The 12,296-nt window shown below is 37.4% G+C and overlaps 1 long non-coding RNA gene across 1 annotated transcript; it reads right to left on the bottom strand.

Annotated features, from left to right (window-relative positions):
• Window positions 1-3: 3 nt before the first annotated feature.
• On the bottom strand, window positions 4-9,413 carry LOC135213717 (uncharacterized). Its single transcript, XR_010314193.1, has 2 exons — window positions 9,224-9,413; window positions 4-1,380 (listed from the first exon to the last, which is right to left on the bottom strand). It is a non-coding gene; the product is annotated as an uncharacterized LOC135213717 (long non-coding RNA).
• Window positions 9,414-12,296: the final 2,883 nt, after the last annotated feature.

The following is a 12,296-nucleotide window of genomic DNA, read 5'->3' as shown; positions in this document are numbered from 1 at the left end:
AGCTTTCTGGTGTAAATAAATATATTACTCTATTGCATATTAACAAAAACTGACGTTGAGAACATTGAAACCCAGGAAAAGAAAATTGTTGCATTTTTTTCAAGTTATAAAATCAGTATCCTATAACGTATTGGCAAAAGAATCACATTACATCAAAGTCATTGATAATCTGTGAAACAGATCAATTCAACAAAGTTGTGCGAAATTTTATTTCCTAGAATAAAATCACTTCCATTTATTCATTAAGAATATACCCGGTTTTCCGTCATTTTCATTTTACAACTAATATTTGGTTAATGCAGAATATAGTTTTAGCCCAATGCATTTCATTATAAAGATGCAAAATAATTAAATTGTATAACACAATTTAAAGACATTTTTGACCTACCTGGTAGGAATATAGTTCCACAATGAATGTTTCTTGTCAAGAATACAGTACAACCAAAATAAACTTGAAGTTTGCTATCCCTATAAGAACATCATCGGCCTATCCATTAAAAAATAAAAGAGAGATAACGACAAAAAGCTGCTCATTTTCTTATTGATATACATACAGCATATTTCCCGCTGTGTGATGGAGCGCACACGTTATTTGCTACACTTGACTACTTTAGATCAGTGTGTGGAGAGAATCTACGGAAAATCTTTTGCACACGAAAACCCCCTTCAACTGCGGGACTAGGAGAGCAGAATGGAGAAACTTTTGGCCCGACAAGGATTGTACCAAGGTCTTTAGACCTTGGATTGTACGAGCCGTGCTGACCCGGTCGTGAGAGAACTCGGGAATTAAGAAAAATAGGGACTAAAGTCCCTTTGTATGTGAAATTGCAGTTAAGCTGTATCTCCATTGATACTACAGAAAAATTGAGGCAAGTAAAGTTTATTCTATAAAGTGGACGAAAGTTTTATTATAATTACATAATTAGTAGAAGAGTGCAATTGTGGCAAAGTAATTTTTATTTCATACATCATAAATTTAGTGTTAGGTGCTTGATTTGTTCAGTGACAATTATTGTAATTATTTAAATTCTGAACATATTTATTGAAGCATATAAGATTTTTCCCAATATGCAAATATATTAAATAAAATTTAGGCCACTCGCAGGGTTTGTGCTAATGACAACTAAGCTCAAGAATTGTTTCCAACTATTAAATGTAAAAGTTTACGCAAAGAGTTCGGAACCACTGACAACCAAAAATTAAACTTCTGGATGCTTCACTTAAAAGATTTATTTAAGAACTTAAACAACTGTTAACTCTGGATTACTGGCTTTTAATTGTTACTTTTCCCATCCTCTCCCCACTCCTTGTTGCTCCCACGTCGAAATTCTTCCACCACCCCGTAACTCTTCGGCATCCCCGCGGAATTCCTGCAGCACCCTGTAACAAAAGAAAATAAATATGAAGGTGATAAAGGCGCTCTTTAAATATTGTTTAGTAATGAACTTGATCCTTTCCGAGGACCGCTGCTGCTCACCCGCAGAAGAACTAACCCGGTTCCAGGTCAGGCTCAATCCAACCCTGACGCGGATCCGGTTTAGTTCCCCCTGCAGAAGAGGGCAGTAGTGAAACTCGGGAAACATCAAATACATTTTGAAACTAAAGCATAAGGATTTTAATGCTACTTTTTAATCCATAAGTAGGAGCAATCTCCTTAAATAAATTTGAAACTATATATATAAATGAAATGAATTTTCTAAGAGTGACCATTAAAAAAAAAATGCTGTTATAATTATGAAAACCTAAATGACACTTTGATAGTATCGCAAGCTTTAACATTTAAAAAAAAAATAATTCCTTAATGCAGACAAACTGAAAAGCTTTCATCATTTGTCAGGAAATGTTTATTACACATATCTAGACAAGTACTATTTTTTCATGCATCATAATGAAAAAAATAAGACCTTATTCACAAACTAAAGGGTTGTTTTGAGATCGTCATGGGAGAGAAGTTACAATTATAGAGGCTCTTTGGTGTAGTAGCTGCAACCAGGGGCTGTTTGGACCATTCAGTGCCTATGACAACGCAGAGAGGAAGTTCTAGTGGTTAGAATCAATAAAAAGATAAGAGAATGAAGTGTGCACGTTCTCAAGGTGGAAGTGGGAGAAGACTCAACTCCTGACGAAGAGGTAATGTTTTTAGAGCTGAAAGGCCGACAGCCCCTGAACACTAGGCCTAATAGTCTAAATTTGATCAAATTTAAAGTGGAAAAATCAACACCTATAATATTTGGCCTAATTAGTCTTTCAGATGAAGATAAGACTGGCAAATGTATATAGTGTTAATAAAAAATACGAACCAAATAGACTGTTTGAGGTTCAATGTATAAACATCAGTGGCCATAGAATAACTGGAGTAAACGCAGGCTGTTTTCTGTCAAAAGAGGTTAGCTGTGATAACAAAGGGTATATTCTGGCACTTGACAACGACACTAACATGCGAGATACTTAACCTTAAAACGAACTCCCTTCAGTTTCTTTCTACGTATGTCGCCCTCCCCCACCCCTTTTTAACCAAAATGCCATTTGGCTATAACACCAAAATGATCCTCCTTGGTAAACAATCATTAACTGCCAAGGGTAGCACATAACTCACGATGGTCTCAATAATCCAACAATTGTGGAGGATTAGGCGTAGACTAACGCTTCTGCTATACAAGAACACCAGGAAACTACTCAATTTTGTAACCATGGATACACCAGATTTGATCCTAAAGAGCTTAAAATCAGAGAGAGAAACCACGGCATAACTGTCAAATTAATCACCTTGGCAATGGCCATTAAGCATGTGGTTGCCTCAAATAATCAAGGCCTTTGCTTCAAATTGTAAGGTAATACCAAGTATAGAACAAGACCCTTGTTTTGAGAGAGTGGGGACTGAACTAGTGCCGTAGTTAATGCCCATATTACAAAAAGCTACTGACAAGTTTCAATGACTTATGAAAAATTTGTTTGATGGAAATAGGCTGAAAATGTTACAAAACGAATTGAAACTCCGCCCTATAGTACGATAATACTAAAATGTACTAGAAACCCATAAAGGAACATCAGCAGAGTATAAAAAAAGAAGTTTCCTAGCATGCAAAACTAGCAAGTCGTGCGATAGTACTACAAATAAAGAAATAAAAACTTTATAGTTACTCTGTGTTACAAATGAAAATTGAACCTTTCTACCTGACATTCATTCGAGTTAAAACTTCGATTATACCGATGCACATATAACTGTCCCTTTACCATAAATCATAGTGTCTATCGTTTTACTGCTTCAACATACATTCAGATCTCTCTCACTCTAATAACCATTTACAGAAAGTACCACTACCACACACACACAGATGAGCGGTTCAATGCGTAAATAAATTAGTCAACTGGCAGCTAACAACCGACTGGATCGTTAGATATATACAACCATGTATAAGCGCCTCAGCGGCGTGGTTGGTATGGTATTGGCGTCCCACCTCGGTGGTCGCTGGTTCGATTCTCGGTCATTCCATTGAGGAGTGAGAGATGTGTATTTCTGGTGAAAGAAGTTCACTCTCGACGTGGTTCGGAAGTCACGTAAAGCCGTTGATCCCGTTGCTGAATAACCACTGGTTCCATACAACGTAAAAACACCTAGTTCTTTTTCAATATTACAATAAGCCTTCCACTGAATACTATGTACAATTGTTTGAGGGTAAACGACTTTCCTAATTATTGGCAATAGTGTAAGTGCGTTCCGAGACTCGACTATTTCCATGTATCCTAACGACGGTGTCGTTGAGGTATCCACAATACCAAAATCCCATAGGGGTTTGCTTGGTGCCCGTCCTCTGTGAAATTTTGGTTTGTGCGAGAGGCAAGACTCGTCAATCTGTACCGTTTCACCAGATCCACCTAGCTTGATTGGATTGTTTTCGAAGTATTGAGAACACACCTCTCTACAGAAATTGTGGATATCAATCACAGTCACTCTTGAAACAGTCAGAAAATTAACTGAGTGAGTTACACTTGTTTGCTCGCACCAAAAGAAAATAACTTCCACCCACTTCTGCAACGAAAGTTTGGAACAGAAGAAAAATGAATCCTTACGAATACTTTCATATTGCTTATATTTCTCACAATCTTTAAACTGGCACTTCCATGCATATTTATCTTGTAGTACAGAACGGTTAGTCCATTTCATATTCTTATCACAGTGCTTGCACTTCAACTCTTCTTAAAAGTCCATGCCGCTTCATCCAATTTATTACCGGAAGAGGATCTTCTACCAATAAAGGTTTAACAATATTTTGATGAATAGAACGATCCATTTCGAGGGTGTTATACTTTTCTAATGAGGTCCTTCTTGCTTTGTTACATAATAGGAAACAGAATTTGAAGAAAAAAATGCAACTACCCGACTAAAACAAGCGAAAACAACTAATAACTAACTCTTAAGTATAAACAATCTCTATAAACAGCTTGTAAAGCAACCACAACGAATAAGTACCTTGAAGTCTAAATTACCCTATAACTACCTTGTAAAGATGAATAACCCAGGGTCCTCTTATAAAGTTGAATAACCCCATAATCAAACTTGTAAAGTTGAATAACCACAGCGGACCCTGGGGTTATTCATCTTTACAAGATCCAATCAGACAAAATAAGTTTACTGAAGCAACTTTCAGAGAGATAGAAGGGAAGGTGAGGGATGGAAGAAGGACGGGGGGTTGGTGGTCGTTAGAGGGTGGGCGGAGCTTTTTACTGTTGTGTTCGTATCCATTTCTGGCTAATGTCTTTATTCTTTACAATTAGTGATTCATGATACCCTTATAAATTACGGCACTGGGTGTAATACACTATAGCAAAATCTCGTTCTGATACGAGTGTTCGTTACAGAGTTATTGCCAAAAAACGTGCTTGCAATGTGTCTGAAACCCATAGTAAGAACGACAAATGAGTACAGACGACTGGGAACTTGGGAAGTCGTGGTGGGTCCTGGCGGGACTAAACGACTACAACAGTTTGCACTAATTTTGTACAAGCGCTAACGGAGAATTACATAGTATCTGTACATTGCCCAGTCCCGAATAATAAATATAAAAAGGTAGACCTCAACCCCGAAGGTAGCCTATTTAAAGGAAAGTATTAATATTATTAGTAGTCATCTTCTGATAAACTATAGATACCCACTTTCTACTCAGAAATATTACATAAAAAATCAAATACTTTAGTTGCATGAAAGTTTTATTAACAAATTTTAGTTTACAGGCTATATTAATCCAGTTTATTAGATTAAATATACTTTGAAACCCTCCCTTATATTGGTGATACCTGATGTGCAGATCGAAGGGATTTGAATCACTGAAACGAAATATACAGTGGCAATCAGACCTAGACTATCACCTTGATTCCTCGCTTTATCATTTCATTCGAATATCTGCCCCTCACTTTATCTTCAAGTTTCTCACACGTCCATACAAAACCATAAAATCTTTATGCAAACAATAAACCTCTACCACAACTGGCTTGTCTCGATTGCGTAAAATTTTTATTAGTCCAAATGCGTAACAATTACTTCAGTTTGGGATCTAAAGGAATCATCGTTTTCTTTCGATTCTGAAAGAACGGGAAAGAATAGTCGTGGGTGACTGCGTCATTGATTCCCTTCTGCTACGTTTAATCGCATTTTACTACGCGTTCCCGTACTCCAATATATTTGATTTGCAATTGAAAGGTTCTTATTGTTTGATCATTTATCTTTCTAAGGAATTCTTTGTGGTATAAAAATTCTGATGTTGACAAATTTCTTATCATAAGAGGAAGTCGATGTCACAGATGAATTTGCCATGTACTACTGCCAGATTTACGTTTGTGGTTGTATGTTTTTCAAAACATATTAATTGTTTTGAGGGTGTATGTATAGCTGACAGTTTCGAATGCTGGGTACCTTATTCGTTATTTCTAGGCGTCTGAGAACCGACAGAAGTTCCGTTTGTACTAGATAGGGTAGTTAGATTGTCTAGGCCAGCTGAGTTTGAAAGGTTCGACAGAGGCAGTCACAAGTTCTTACGCGTCCCTATAAAAAACGATTCGAAGTTGAAACCTTCAAATTACCAAGAATAACCCACTCATCCAGAAATATCAACTCTCATCTACTTACGCGGCTTAAAGATAGAAAAAGTATCTTAAGAGGCATCCTCTCTCATATACTACATTCAGTAGAATTACGGGTGGAAGCAAAATACTTGGATTTAACTACAAGCTTGAGCACCTACCAAACTGCCGGCCCTATCTCGCAAAACCAGGAACCCACAATAACTTTTATTTTAAAGATATTTTATTTATATTAAGGCATCGTTGTAAAGATAAAGTTCTCAGCTTTGATACATCATATGTTGGTTTTTTAAAATGTAAATGGCGTTTAAAGCCGCAATAAAATGTTAAAATAAATGTAAAATCAAATTAATTCATTAAAATTGCGTAAATGTACATGAACCTACATGCAAATGTTTGTACATTTTTTTTTACCGGTAAAGCAATGAAGAAATTTAAAAAAAATATCACAGTAACCTGCGGCGATCAATCAGTTTAATTTTTTTTTTTTTTTTTTCTGCTAGGCGTTGCACTTATTTCGTCATATACCCATAAGCAGCCATACTGTTCATTCTATATTCACTTTGTACTTGTGTGATTGATTTGCAAGCGTGCTCTGTTCGTCCACTTTCTAGTCGTCATTGCCTCTTACATAATTATACAGCAAAACCTCCCTTGAAAAAAAAATTCGATAAAAATAACACTTCAGAATTAAGAACCACGTTCAACAGACCCATTTAGACGGAGTAAATAATCAATTCGAGTAACAGTGTTCTTCAAATAGCAGTTAACGCGCTTCTACACGAGTTAATCATTATTGGGGCTTCACTCTCATTTTACATATAAAAACCCAAACAAACTATACATCAAATTATAGCTGAAAAACTTTGCCTTTGCAACGATCCCCTTAATATACAGATATCTTGACAAATAATAAAGTTATTGAGGGTTCCGTGAGATCAGAGTTTTCCGCGAAAGGGTTCCAGGGAATAAACATGGCCCACCTCTATACTATTCAGAACGTTGCCCCTGGAACCAATGGCAAAAATATGTAATGATAGAGAAAAAAACTTGTTCATTCGGCAAAGATTGAAAAACAAGAAAGAAAATCATTCAAGAAAACGATTAGCATTAACCAACAATAGTTCGGGTGGCAGAGTGAAATAGGGACGATTGGAGAGAAACAAATTAAGTGTGAGAATCTTGGCAATTTTCTACCTGACGCCCCCCATAAGGGGAGAGGCGGAAGACGTCACTTGGCTGTTGAACCTTACTGCTTTTGAACCTTACTGCTTTTGAACCTTTCTGTTTTTTCTTTTTTTTAACCTTTGTTTTTTTAACCTTACTGCTTTTGAACCTTACTGCTTTTGAACCTTACTGCTTTTTTAACCTTTCTGCTTTTGAACCTTACTGCTTTTGAACCTTACTGCTTTTGAACCTTCCTGTGTATCTACGTAGCAACTTCTATGACATCGATATCTACGAAAGACGAGACACGACCGGTTTGACAGACGTATTGACAAATGCAAACGCCATACCATAACCAGAAATAAAATACTTCAGAAAAATAATAAAACTGGTAAAATACTTTAGAAAAATAATAAAACTGGGAGTGGAAAAGACCATCTTATATGACATTGACAAATCATTCACACTGGATAAAACAAGTATACGTTGAATCATACCGGAAACGGCATATATTTTATAAAAAATGATAAAATATGAATAAATGAGCTTTACGCGTGAACATCACTGTCAATTATTCCACTAGATTATAAAATATAGGGGCAGGGGGCTAACCCCCCTCCCTTAACGGCCTATCAGTATCGGCTGCTTATACCAACAGCGACTATAAGAGGTCTTAGTATTACCGTACATGCCCCACTTAACGTGATAGAAATGAAAAGTGACAATTCGGAACTCACGTCATTTCTCTCATCCATATGGCGAACAACTGCCAAATGGAAGACAAGAGCAGTAAGAAAAAATGAAAACACAATTTATATAAATCCAACTGATGCTGCCATGTTCTCTCGGCAAAAATCTAAATTCTTGTACTGCACAAAATATCCAAGTCAATAACAACGTTAAAAATTCGCTGTCAAAACGTTATACCAATTTAAACAACAGGAAATGAATGAGAATGTTTGCATGAATGATGAACAAGTCTCAACATAAAGTTCTGCAATCGGAAATTAAAAGAATGAGTCAAGTTGAACACACTTCCAGTGCAACTGAGAGAGAGAGAGAGAGAGAGAGAGAGAGAGAGAGAGAGAGAGAGAGAGAGAGAGAATCAATCAGGATATTTTATACCAGACCACGACACCTCGTTGTCATATGTCCGTACTAGAGGTGTGTGGTGAGTGGGTGGGGGCCTTAAATGACATAAACGGCGATTTGAAGCTGAAACCTAAAAATTACGAAAATAACCCATTCATCCGGAAATGTCTGCTTCGATAATCATCTCTTTAAAGACAGAAAACATATCCAAGAGGCCTCCTCTGTCATATACCCCTCGCAGTAAAATTAAAAGTGGGAGCAGACTACAGAATAAAAAATAATAATATTAATCATATTACGACCACATAAAATCTAGACTATTGAGAATGCTGCCCCAGGAACTAAGGCAAAAATTCATAATGACAAAAATCAAACACGACTTGTTTATTCAGTAATGATTAGAAATAAAATAAAAAAAAATTCAACAAAATTCGATTCGGCTAACGAAGAGAATGGGGGGAACAGATGATTGATGTATGAAAATAATCTTGCCAGTTTTTATGTTTTTTTATTCTTTTTTATCTGACACACAGGTGTGCCTAACGAAATGAAAGGCAAAAGACCACACTGTTGCCCGCTACGCTAACTGCAAGCAGCAACAACATGCTTGGTTTAAGAGGTGTGCCCTGACAGATTAGAAAAGATTCGCAAGACGAAGGACGTCCCCGCCTCCACCTGCAAGACCTCGAGAGCGACAACCATCGCCCGCCCAGAGACCTCCAATCAAACCAGAAACGAATCTGCCTCCTGCGCCACAAACTCCTCAACCTTCCTTCTCCCAACCTCCTCAAACCCTGTACCATATTTCCAGTCCCTCACCTCCCTACCACCACATTCCCGCTCTCCAACCTCCTCCAACCGCTGAAATTATTCCCCCAACCCTTACATCGACAGTGGTTCCTGTTTTGCCAACGCCATCTTGAATCAAGATGACGATGGTTTTGCGCGTCGAAGCAGGTACCCAGACAGAATCACTGCCAGCCCGTAAAGAAAACTCAGGATACGAAAACTGGCTGCGGTATTCTGAATGGATCAACTCAGACCAAACTAGACGTCACTGATAAATCTCTCACAAAGGTCCTTCTCACCGTCGAGGATGAGCTTAAGTACTGCGTGAACATTGACAATTTCAGAAGCAGGAAAAAGCTTTTCAAAAACGCTGGTAGAACAACTCTTGAGTGACGTCATGAACTACGAGATTGACCTTCCAGACCACCTCATTGGAAGAGTATCGTTTGCCCCATACGAAGTTGGTTAACTTAACTAATTAGTTGGCTTATTAGTTGGCAATTATCTCCTTTCTCTACTTCTTCGCAACCTAACTTTCTCCTCCGTTCTTCGGCCGCCTCCCGTCTAACGACCGACATTTTTCAACTATCACTAACTACTGGCTTCCGCGTGAGGTGTTACTTAACCTCTGTTTGCTGTTTTGCTGTCTCTAAAACTTATATGTTTTCGTTTTTCTTTCATCGTTCTCTACCGCTAACGATCGATGCTTCCTGTTCTCTTCTCGAGTAATGAAATGTGGTATTTTACTCTATAGATTGTGTTTCATTGTTTCCGTTTTTCTCCGATATAATAATTTTTCCTTACTGGCTATCTCTGGACTCGCCAGTACTCGCTGCTATCGATCTGTTTTCTCCTACAGATGGATGGGTGCCTTTGGGCTCTGAGGGTTTGTAACCTCGCCCGTTTCATTTCACTTTTTCATGCACACCATTTCACTTTCACATCCATATGGTCGAAATAAAGAGCAATCCTCACATCCTAAAAATCTCACCATTCACCTGCAAATGATTCAAATTGACCTACAGGCTGCTCTATGAGCAAGGGCCCGTGCTTGGCATAAGGCCAGCTTAATGTAAAACAACAACAACATAGGAAATAGGTTTGGCAGCGATGGACGAAAATGATGCCATGTTTAAATGAACTAGCAAACATATATGTACATATACAGAAATTATGCAAGAAAAATCGTAACGTAACAAAGTCTACGGGTATAACCAGCCTCGTGTCATGGGCAGAACCAGCTCCGTTTTAGGGAATCCCCTCTCAACACACACACACCCTTCGGAGGTGGGGAAAGGTAAGATGAAACCCCCATTATAAACCATCTTAGGGAACCCCACTATAAACCTGCCAAGTTTCATGCCCATTGGACCAGCCGTTTGGCCATGATTGATTGACATACGGGCGGACAGACATTACGCCTATTATAGTAAGTAATGAGTTAGGTTTGTACTGCAAATCTGTTTAGGCATCTACGTTTCGATGTCTTTAGATTAATTTTTTTTTTTTTTTTTTTTTTTTTTTTTTTTTTTTTTTTTTTGTGAGCAAGCTCCAACAAGGCAAAATTTTCAATCATGACAACGAGACGTTTGACACACGAATTCCTTACTCGCCCCCCACCCATAGCGATCTTAAAAGTGCTTCAGAGGCTATAACAGCCTATCAAAATTCAACCTCCCCTCCCACAGGGAATCTGGGACTTTTGTATACCAGACCCAACCAACCCGTCCAGATATAGCCGACAAGATAAGCAAAACGTCAAGTCCCTTCGAAAACTAGCTGTCTTTACACCCGAAGATGATTTCTGGATCTTTTGTTACTGTATGTATGTATACCCCATATTCGGCACCCCCCACCCCGACCACCCCCGGGACACGGAAGCACCATGGCATGCTTAACTTCAGCCATGATATATATATATAATATATATATATATATATATATATATATATATATATATATTATACATATGGATATATATACATATATTATACATATGCATATATATACATATATTATACATATGCATATATATACATATATTTTACATTATATATATACTATATATAAATAAATCGACAAAATTCAAAATTCCTGCCTTACTTCTTATTCATGTGATGAACATCAGCCATATTTTAGCAGATATTCGCCTTGAAGAAAAGAGCAGTAAGAAAAACTTGTACAAAAATTCAATTGATGCTGCCATACTTTCCAACAAAAATCAAAATGATTGTACTACATAAAAAAAAAATACTCGATGACGACGCTAAAAGTGTGCTATCAAAATGTTATACCAAGTGAAAATAACAAGATGAATGAGAAATAGTTGCAAGAATCAAGAACAAGTCTCAAAAGGAAGTTCTACAATCGGAAATTGAAAACCGAGTCAAGTTGAACAAGCTGAGAGAGAGAGAGAGAGAATCACAATTTATTGAACTCAAAATTTTATACCAGACTACGACCCCGCGTTTTCTATATGTCCGTACTAGTTGCGTGTGTTGGGGGAGAGGAGGGTGGTTTTAAATGTACCGCTTTTGTCAGACTTAATGTTTAAAGGGCAAAGACGGCGTTCTCCTCGCATTTTTCAATTCCTTTCGCACGTGTGTGCGTCAGCTTAGAAAAAAAAAAAGCCTTATTACTTCATAAGGGAATGAATGCCAAACAAGATAACTGTGGATTTGTCAACATATGAGTGTACGACCAGTTTCATTACAAAAAGACCAATAAACCCAACACACCAATTTACCAAATTTCTTAATCTATTCAACCCACTGCAAAGGCCTTGGGAAAATAGTTTCAATGATATTCACAAGCTGCAACTACTTTTTCGAGAGTCAGTGTCATAGCATTTGAGTGCTTTAGTAAACCCGTGGTATGTCTATAATCTATATGAATGAAAGTTATTGGGTTTAATCATCTCAATTTCACCTCTATAGTTGTCAAATGTTAGAATTAGCATCGAGTCCATAAAACACACTTAAAAGTGAGCTGCAACAAACTCAAATGCTGCGCTCTTAAAAGGAACAGTTTATTGCGTCTTTCAAAATTTTTCAGTGTCTGACCACTACTCCGCCTCAGATCTAATAAATCCTACACGTTAGCCTAATGGTTACAACAACACAAAATTTAACCTTTACGCCAAGAGTTCAAATAAAAAATATGAAGTTCCT

This window comes from Macrobrachium nipponense, chromosome 43, assembly GCF_015104395.2.
Source record: "Macrobrachium nipponense isolate FS-2020 chromosome 43, ASM1510439v2, whole genome shotgun sequence".
Lineage (NCBI taxonomy): Eukaryota > Metazoa > Arthropoda > Malacostraca > Decapoda > Palaemonidae > Macrobrachium > Macrobrachium nipponense.
The sequence above is the reverse complement of the archived record's forward strand: the minus strand, read 5'-3'. Positions and strand labels throughout refer to the sequence as shown.